Here is a 9,305-nt window from a genome sequence, read left to right as displayed (position 1 = left end):
TATTAAAGCTATACTATATATGTGGAAAATGTGCATTTTATGATTGGTTTTTTGCAAATATTCAAATGAATATTGTATGTGTTGTGTTAGAAAGCGATGCTGTATTAATTCTCTTAAGTAGTGTGTTAAATATAGTTTTAGGTTATAACAAAATGTTAAAATAGAAACTGTGCTATGTATGATGGTTTTTTTCTAAAGAAAGGATTCACAGTGAGATAGCAGCCACAGGTCACCCAAGTCTTTCAGAGAGAGAATTTATTGCTCCTTTATCAGAAGGAACGAACTTCTTCCTGCCTCACTCAGATCAGATGACGCCGTCAGGATTCAGAGGAAGAAGCTGACACTGCCCAGACAGAATCCTGTGTTTGAGTGGAATTTATGCATCATGGATGAGGTGTATGAATATGCCACAGGCTGTTGCTTTTAAGGGTTAATCCTCTGTTAACGTGGGTCCTTTTTTGGGCTTATTTTGCCCAGAAAGAGGTACCTGGACTGTCCCTCTTTGTTTTTATTGTCTCATATTGTCCTAATTCAAATTGTCCAAATTATTATTACTCTAATTATATTACTGTTTTATAACCATTTTATTACTATTACGCTTTAAAAACAAATGATTGGCGTTTTCCACACTGTGACAGAAGCCTCTGGAACACTCATGGGCTGCTCCTGCTGCCGTGCCACCATTCCTGTCCCACAGGGCTCTGCTCATATCAGCCTGTCCTGTAAAAAAACCCCTTTGGATATGAGTTACTAATGATATTTACAGGATAACTGCTGGGCAATGATTACCTGTGCGGGTCAGATGGCAATGAATCAGCCCCTTCCCCCGGGCACCCTGGGCAGGGTGTTCCTCTGCACTGCTGATGATTGATTTCCATGCCATGAGCTTTCCTGGCAGGAGCTGCCGAGGCCTCGAGCGTGCACAAATATTTCTTTTCAAATCAAATTTAAAATGTAGGTCATAACTATAAAACAGAGCTATACATACTAAAATATTCCCAGAGATAACTGTTGTGTCCTAAGTCTGTTTAAAAGTCTAGAATTCCTGGTAAAAAACTTGTACACAGCTGAGGTAAATGATACTCTCTTTTCAGATTAATTGTACTTATTAATATATATATATAAATAAATATATAAAATATTTTATATACATATTATATTATATTATATTATATTATATTATACTATATTATACTATATTATACTATATTATACTATATACTATATACTATATACTATAGTATATATAGTATATAGCATATAGTATATCGTCTAGAGTATATAGTATATAGTATATAGTATATAGTATATAGTATATTATATTAATATATATAATATAAATATATTCTATATAATATATTAATATATATTATATTTTATATATAATACTTATTAATATATAATATACTTATTAATTATACTTCAGTCTCTTAATTATACTTTGGTCTCACCACCTCCGCCAATTGATTTCCATCAGTCCTTAGAAAACTTCGAAAAGTTAAAAGTAATTTAACTTTTTATGGTTCTATTAAAAAAATAAAATTACAGGGACAAGAGTTATTTGCACTCCCTGTTTTCTGAAAAGCCTGAGCATCAAACTTTATCTTGAATTTTGTTTCATATCAAACTAAAGGAGAATTTTTAGGAGAATTTAAAGGAGCATTTAGGAATTTAAAGGAGAGTTTTTACCCTGGGAGCGAGCCCAGCCCGCACCGCTGCCTTCCCCCCTCCCCTCACATTCCCCGCCCGTCTGTCCGTCTGTCCACTCCCTTTTCCCGTCGTTCTGTTGTTCTGCAGTGCTTGGAGGTGGCAGCACATCCTGGTGACACCAGAGCCACCCTATGGAGGGGCCTGACAGCTGGCCTGCAAGCAAAGCTGAATTAATAGCTAGTTGATTGATAGATAATTGATTATTTTCGAGTGTATCCATAGCAAAGAAAAAGACAAGCCTGTCAGCATGGAAACCGATTTAAAAAGACTATTTATATAAAATTTTATATATATATTGTAAGATTAAAAATGAAAATTCTTGTAAACTAAACTAAGTGCATAAGTCGATGTGTATGCATACCTCATTCAATTTCTGTAAAACTTTTGCCAATTATATTGCTGTTAATTGCTTTGCACCAATGAATATAATAAGTTATTGTGGTGTGGTTAATGACTTAAGATCAGGCTTTAAGAGTTTATAGGCTGGAGAACACGCAGAATAAAAATCTTTTTTTCTTCCTAGCCCTGATCACGTGTGCGTGTCGTGTCTGATAGAACAGTGACATCATCCCCGTGAACACCCCGTGCCACGCCGCCCTTGGGGACAACGGGAACACGAGGGATCAATTCCTCCACAGCAAATTACCCCCTGCAGCTCCCTTCCGTGGCCAATTCCCGTGGGGACATGTCCCTGCTGGTGTCCCTGTCCATCTCATCACCTGCAGCAGCCTGGCTGGCACCTGGCTCCTGCTCTCTCAAATCCCTCTGGGAGGAGAGGAGTCCAGGAGCCTGGAGAGGAAAGAGAGGAGATCAGGATCCTGGAGAGGAGATCAGGATCCTAGAGAAGAGAGGAGATCAGGATCCTGGAGAGGAGATCAGGATCCTGGAGAAAAGAGGAGTCTGGGAGCCTGGAGAAGAGAGGATTCCAGGACCCTGGAGAAGAGAGATCAGTATCCTGGAAAGAAGATCAGGATCTTAGAGAAGAGAGGAGATCAGGATCCTGGAGAGATCAGGATCCTGGAGAAGAGAGATTTGAATCCTAGAGAAAAGAGGAGTCCAGGAGCCTGAAGAAGTGATTTCAGGATCCTGGAAAGAAGAGGAGGTCAGGATCCTGGAGAAGAGAGATCAGGGTTCTGGACACGAGAGGAGTCCAGGAACCTGGAGAGGAGATCAGGATCCTGGAGAAGAGAGATCAGGCTTCTGGACATGAGAGGAGTCTGGGAGACTGGAGAAGAGAGGATTCCAGGATCCTGGAGAGGAGATCAGGATCCTAGAGAAGAGAGGAGATCAGGATCCTGGAGAAAAGATGAGTCTGGGAGCCTGGAGAGGAGATCAGGATCCTGGAGAAGAGAGGAGTCCAGGAGCCTGAAGAAGTGATTTCAGGTTCCTGGAAAGAAGAGATCAGGATCCTGGAGAAGAGAGATCAGGATTCTGGACACGAGAGGAGTCCAGGAATCTGGAGAGGACATCAAGATTGTGGAGAGGAGAGGAGATCAGGATCCTGGAGAGGAGATCAGGATCCTGGAGAAGAGAGATCGGAATCAGTCTGGGAGCCTGGAGAAGAGAGGCTTCCAGAATCCTGGAGAAGAGAGATCAGGATCCTGGAAAGGAGATCAGGATCCTGGAGAAGAGTCCAGGATCCTGGAGAAGAGTCTGGGATCCTGGAGAGGAGAGGAATCCAGGAACCTGGAGAAGAGAGGATTCCAAGGATCCTGGACACGAGAGTAGTCCAGTATCCTAGAGAAAAGAGGAGTCCAGGATCCTGGAGAAGACAGATCAGGATGCTGGAGAAGAGCATCAGGGCCCTGGCCCCAGCTCAGCACGGTGCTGCTGCCACGGGTTGGACATGATCGCAGCGTGGGATGAGCCGTGTCCCCTGCTCTAAGCTGCCGGCTCCCTGACCTGTCCCAGGAGCTTTTCCAGTTCCAAACGCTGCCTCTCCCAAAACCCTGGCGGCTCCCACGCCAGGAGATCCAGCAGCACCTCAGGGGTGCTCACCTCCCTGCCCAGCGCTGTCCCCGCCAGGGGCATCACTCGAACCTGGCACACACGAGAGTGGCCAGGTGCCCTCCAGGCTGATGGCAGATATCTCCGAGAGCTCCCAGGAGCCTCAGTCCCCTCTTTCCCCCGCTCCTCTCATCCCTTTGAACCTGACAATGACGGAGGATCCGCTCGCCGCTGCCCATCGCTGTCCCCACCCGGGGTGTCACACGAACCTCTCACACCCCGAGAGTGGCCAGGTGCCCTCTAGGCTGATGGCGGATATCTCCTGCACATCCTGAGAGCTCCCGGGAACCCCAATCCCGAGTTTCCCCTCTGCTCCCATCCCTTTGAACCTGGCAGTGACAGAGGCTCCGCTCCCCGCTGCCCATCGCTGTCCCCACCGGGGGCGTCACACGAACCTGTCACACCCAGTGCATGGCCAGGTGCCCTCCAGGCAGATATCTCCGCTCCCGCACAACCCCGAGAGCTCCCACAATCCCGAGTTTCCCCTCTGTTCCCCTCTGTTCCCATCCCTTTGAACCTGGGCTCCGCTCGCCGCTGCCCAGCGCTCCCCGCCGGGGCCGGGCGCTGGCACAAAGCGCCCCATTGTCCATCCCGGAGCTCAAAGGCCGGGCAGACGCTGCCCACAGCCCCCACCAAAGCCTGTCCTGCTGCCCCCGGCCCGTGTTAGCCGGGGGAGGTGAATATGGGTTATTGTCACCCCGAGCACCGAGGGTACCCGCTCAGGGGATCAAACAAGCCAGGCCGGAGAGGGAAGGGGTGGGGTGAGGGGGGACATCCAAAAAAGCTCTTCACCCTCTTCAGATCTCCCCTTATCTCCCCTGGCTATCTCCTGAGCTTAGCCTGGGTGTACCTGCTCGCAATTACCTCCTCAGGCCAATCAGGCGCCGAGCACAGCCCTCGGTCCCCTTGACTGAGGTGATTTATAAATGACTCACGGGCTGCTCTGAGCGCAGACCTCTGCTCGGCTCCTGCAGCACCTCTCCTGCCACATCTGCACCCTCCCGAGGCGCAGGTAACGCCAACAATCGGCCTCTTTGTCTGGGTGGGCGTGGGGGATTTACACTCCGCTTGCACAGCCACTGGGTGTGAAACGCACTATTTGGAGAACTGGTACTTCTATTTTTTCTCTTTTTCTTTTTTTCCCCTTCCTTTTTTTCCCCCCTTCTCTTTCCCTCCCTTCCCTTTCCCTCCCTTCTTTCGCCCAGGGGATTTACAGCGGCAGATTTACTCAGGAATTAGCAACACCAACCATCCAGCAGCTTGATTTACTATGAAGAGAGAGGCTGGAAGAGCCAAACATGTGAATTAATTATTGCCAGAATAAAACCTGCCATCTTACGCTGCTGAGATGTGTGGAGGGATTTGCCTGATATAGGACAGGCAACACTGATGAGAAACACTCAGTTTTTGGACCTTTGTTGTGGCCATAACTTTCTGTGCATGGGGCTGTGGAAAGTGAGGATGCTGCAGCCCAAATTGGGTGTTGCACATCCCGGGATGGAGGGGAGGGATGTGGAACCCAGAGCCTGTGGTTGGGAAGCACAGGAATCCAGCCCAGGAAAGGGATTTGGCTGCACAGGGCATCCTGTGCTCACAGTCAGGTTAGGAGGGAATCATCAAGCTGGGAATGAGGAGTGCTTCCAGACTGAGAGCTGTCACACTGACAGCTGTGAGCCCTGCAGGGTCTCCATCTCCTCCAGTGCCCTTTCAAGGGATGTTTAGCTCCAGTCTGGGCAGGATCCTTTGTATATAAACAAGAGGAAATATCCCCTTAATCTTGCCCCGTGGTGGAAAAGTGCAGCTCCCACAGCTGGGATGCTTTTTGCTCTGCCCTGATTAAATTTGTCCACACCTTGTTTGTAAGCAGGCTGGAACCTGGAGCTGGGGACTGTCCTCCTTTCCCTCAGAGATAAGTGACATTGCAGTCACTTGTGACATTTGTCCTGGTCACGCCGTGTTTCTGCCCCGGCTCAGAGATTCCCAGCACAGAGATTCTGTCCCATCCTCCTCCTCCAGGACAGGACGGACAGGCTGACCCCAGGGGTGTTTTTCCTTCTCCCAGAGTGGATCCACAGGGGAGGGAGCATGAGGAGGAGTGAGCTCTCAGCAGGAATCCCAGATCTGTGCTGGCAGGAACGCTGCAAACTTTGTAATTCCTTCAGATTTGCATTCCCCACCTGCTCTTCGAGGGTCTGTGTCAGAGACAGGTGAAGAACAGAGACTGTGGCACTGAGGGACAGCAAAGCCTCACTTCTCCTTCCTCTAAATGCCCTTTCCAGTTCACTCCTGCCCATCCCAGCTGCCTCTTCCATGGGAAGGGGATGGACACAGCACTTCCAGGGACTTTGCTGAGAGGCTGTTGGGGTCAGGCACTGCTCTGCACACTCACCAAGGTGGGGACAGCAGGGCAGGGAAGCTTTTGGGATGTCCATACAGACACACAGACCTTGGGATGGACATCCCCCAGCAGCACCCCAGGCCATGTGCCCGATGCCTCACCCCAGCCCAGCCCTTCCTCACAGAGCCACGGAGCTGGGGTGGGGTTGGAACAAGCGGGCAAATCAAACAAATCCCAGGAAAGTGGGTCCAAGCTGGGCTTTGTGCCCTGCTGTCAGTGCAGGGCACAATCCCCATGCCCACAGTTTGCTCCCTGACAGCAAAGCCCAGGAGCTGAGCTGCTGTGTATAAACATTTCACTTAACAAACACCCTGTGAGCCAAACACCTTGGCTTCACCCTCAGGAGCTGGCAGATGCCTGCGGATTTGATTGTTCTGGTAACCAGGCACAGAGCTAGTTTGGTTAGAAACTCGTGTGGAGTGGGACATCAAACATTGGCACCGGCCCAGCAGCACAGCACGAGAGCTCTGCCCTCTGCCTGAGCTGGGCCAGGTCACTCCCAAGCAGAAAAGGACCATCTGCTCACGGAAACCACCTTGGAATGCTCCAAATATTGCATCTGAATGGAAAGAAAGCGTTGGTGGAAAGGCTGCTGTTCCCTGGTGGAGGTGCAGGAGTGGGGAAAGGGCTGGGGGATGCTGGGGGGCACGGGGATGGGAGGTGGGAGCTGGAGGGAAGCAGAGATGTCTCCTCCTCAGGACCCATTTCCTGCCTGCCCAAGATCCACCAGAGCCCCTCAGCACCTCCCTGCACCCCCTTCCCCCTCTGGCTCTTATTCCACTGTGGTTCCTCCTGGAAAACGGACTGGAACAGCAAAGTTTTTGACTGAACTTTATGGATTCTGGCATTCTGCCTTTTCTGAGGCATGGATATTTTTCATAACTGATTTATATTCTGGTGTCTTACTCTTCTATTTCTAATGGATAAAGGTTAAGAAAAGGTTAAACCCCAGTGTGTGCTCAGTGCATGGCATCAACCCCCTGAATACAACCCCTGCTTCTTCCCCTTCCCCAGATTACTGAGAACAATTTTTTCCCCCATGCCAGAAATGTGAGACTGTAGATGTGCCTTTATCACAGCCAGATTTTCTTCCTGAATCAGTTCTGTTGTAGGCGAAGCATGTTACCATCCAGAACCAAAGGTAAAACAGAACTAAATCAAGCCAATTCTAAATGTGAAAAAGAATTTGTGCCCAAGTGGCCCAGCTGAAGGCTCTGGGGTCAGTTCCTGGCGAGGTCCATGAGCTGGACTGGGTTCTGGCACATTCCCCGTGCCAGGAGGCTGCAGGGAGTGACCAGGGAGTGCGGGGGTGGATCTGCCAGTGCCCATGGCAGAGGTGAATTGTACAACATCTCCTGAAACACCTGAGCTGAGCGAGTGACAGCAGGAACCTCCTGCTCCTCGGGCACAGGGGAGCTGCTGTGGGGGAGAGTTCAGTCAGGGGGAGCACCTGGGGCTGCAGAGCCTGGCACTGGCACAGCTGGAACAGGCACAGCTGGCACTGGCACAGCTGGCACCCAAAGCACAGCTCTGTGCCAGGCAGGTCTCAGGGAGGAGCTGAGGTTTCCCCTGCTGACCCTGCAGGGCCTGGGGGCCCTTTCTCCCCGCAGCCCCAGGGCTCCTGTGGCACCTGAAGGCTCCAGTCCAGGGCCATGGGACCAAGACCTTGTCCTGGTGTTGCAAGCAAACCCTTGCACCTGTGCCTGTGCTCTGCTGCTCTGGGGGACAGGGGGGAGCTGCTTTTATGGCCCTTTCTTGGGCAATGGGGCCGGGAGGGGGTGTTTTGGATGGAGATTCACACGGGCTTGGGAAGAGCTTGGACCTCTGAACCCAGTCCTGAAGCAAACAGCACCGAGGGCTGGGTGTGCAAGGAGAGGGGGATGGAGAGGGGGCAGGCCAAGGAGGAAGTGTTATTTCTACAGCACTGATTTTTAATCCCTAAAATTAAGAAGCAGCTGGCTGAATGGGATATTTGTCCATGTCCAGCACTGGGATCAGTTTGGGCCCTTGTGTCACGCTTAAGGCAGGGGTCAGGTGGCTCTGCCACCAAATTTTGACTCATTCCTTGGACTGGAGCTGCTGTTCTGTGCCTACGTCAGTGCAGGAAAGTGGCTTCGTGCCAGGGGCTCCTATCAACACCAGGCAGGAACCTCAATGTGACTTTCCTCTTCCCAAGCACAGCTATCACCAGCACGGGGCAGCAGATAAGGGCTCCCTGAGTGTGTTTGCAGAATGAACTCTGGCAGAAAAGGTCTGGGCCTGGCATGCACAGCCTGGCCTGGGCCTGGCAGGGCTGGGAGCCGCCAGGCCTGGACCCAGGGGACACCCATGTCATGTTGGGACAGTGTTGGTCACCCACATCACGTTGCTGGAGCAGAGCAGCTCTGCTCTCAGGTGTTGTTTGCTCTGATATCACATCCCATTTGTGTACCCAATGAGGTCAAATCTTACATTTCTGAGCATCACTCACTGCAGGGATGGGCAGCCTGAACACTTGTGAGCTCCTGGAGCTCCTCTCCCACACTTTGTCCTTTATTTCCACGCTCAAACTGGATGGGCGATCTGGAAAAACCTGGTCCCTGCAATGCAGCAGCTGTCTGGCACTCCGCTCTCCCCTCCACACTCATGGAATTGCTCTAAACCAGCTCTGCAGCTTGCCTTGGGCTCATCCCAGCAGCTCCAGGCCCAGCTGGATTTGCCTTTTGTTCAAGGAGCAGCTCCTCGTGCTCTTCACTGCCCAAATCTCCGAGGTTTCAGCTGCTGTTTGATCTGGGCAAGGCTGTGATAAGCCAAGTCAAGAACTTGACTCTGTCCGGGACGCTGACATCACGAGCCTGTTTGTTTAAGATGGAATTTAATCATGGGGATATTTTTTCCCCTCTATACCCGCTCTGTTGATTATTTTTTTCCCCTGATTGCCAACACTTTCACTCAGCGGGGGAATTTCATTAAAGAGCTGGGATTTAATTGGCTGCTTGGGTCTGTCCAGTGGCAGAAGGGATGGAGACCAGAGAGACCACCAGGGATTATCAGCCCTCAGAAACTATTGCTGAGTCTGGATTTACAAAATATTCACCAAGGAGAACTGGAAATTCTGAGCAGAGCTGTGGGGCTGGGAGGAAGGCTGGGAACAGCCACAGGATCCTGGGAAATGTGGGGAAACCATGATTATTTATCAGAGAGGGCATGA

Source organism: Ammospiza nelsoni, chromosome 23 (assembly GCF_027579445.1).
Source record: "Ammospiza nelsoni isolate bAmmNel1 chromosome 23, bAmmNel1.pri, whole genome shotgun sequence".
Classification (NCBI taxonomy): Eukaryota; Metazoa; Chordata; class Aves; order Passeriformes; family Passerellidae; genus Ammospiza; species Ammospiza nelsoni.
The sequence above is the reverse complement of the archived record's forward strand: the minus strand, read 5'-3'. Positions refer to the sequence as shown.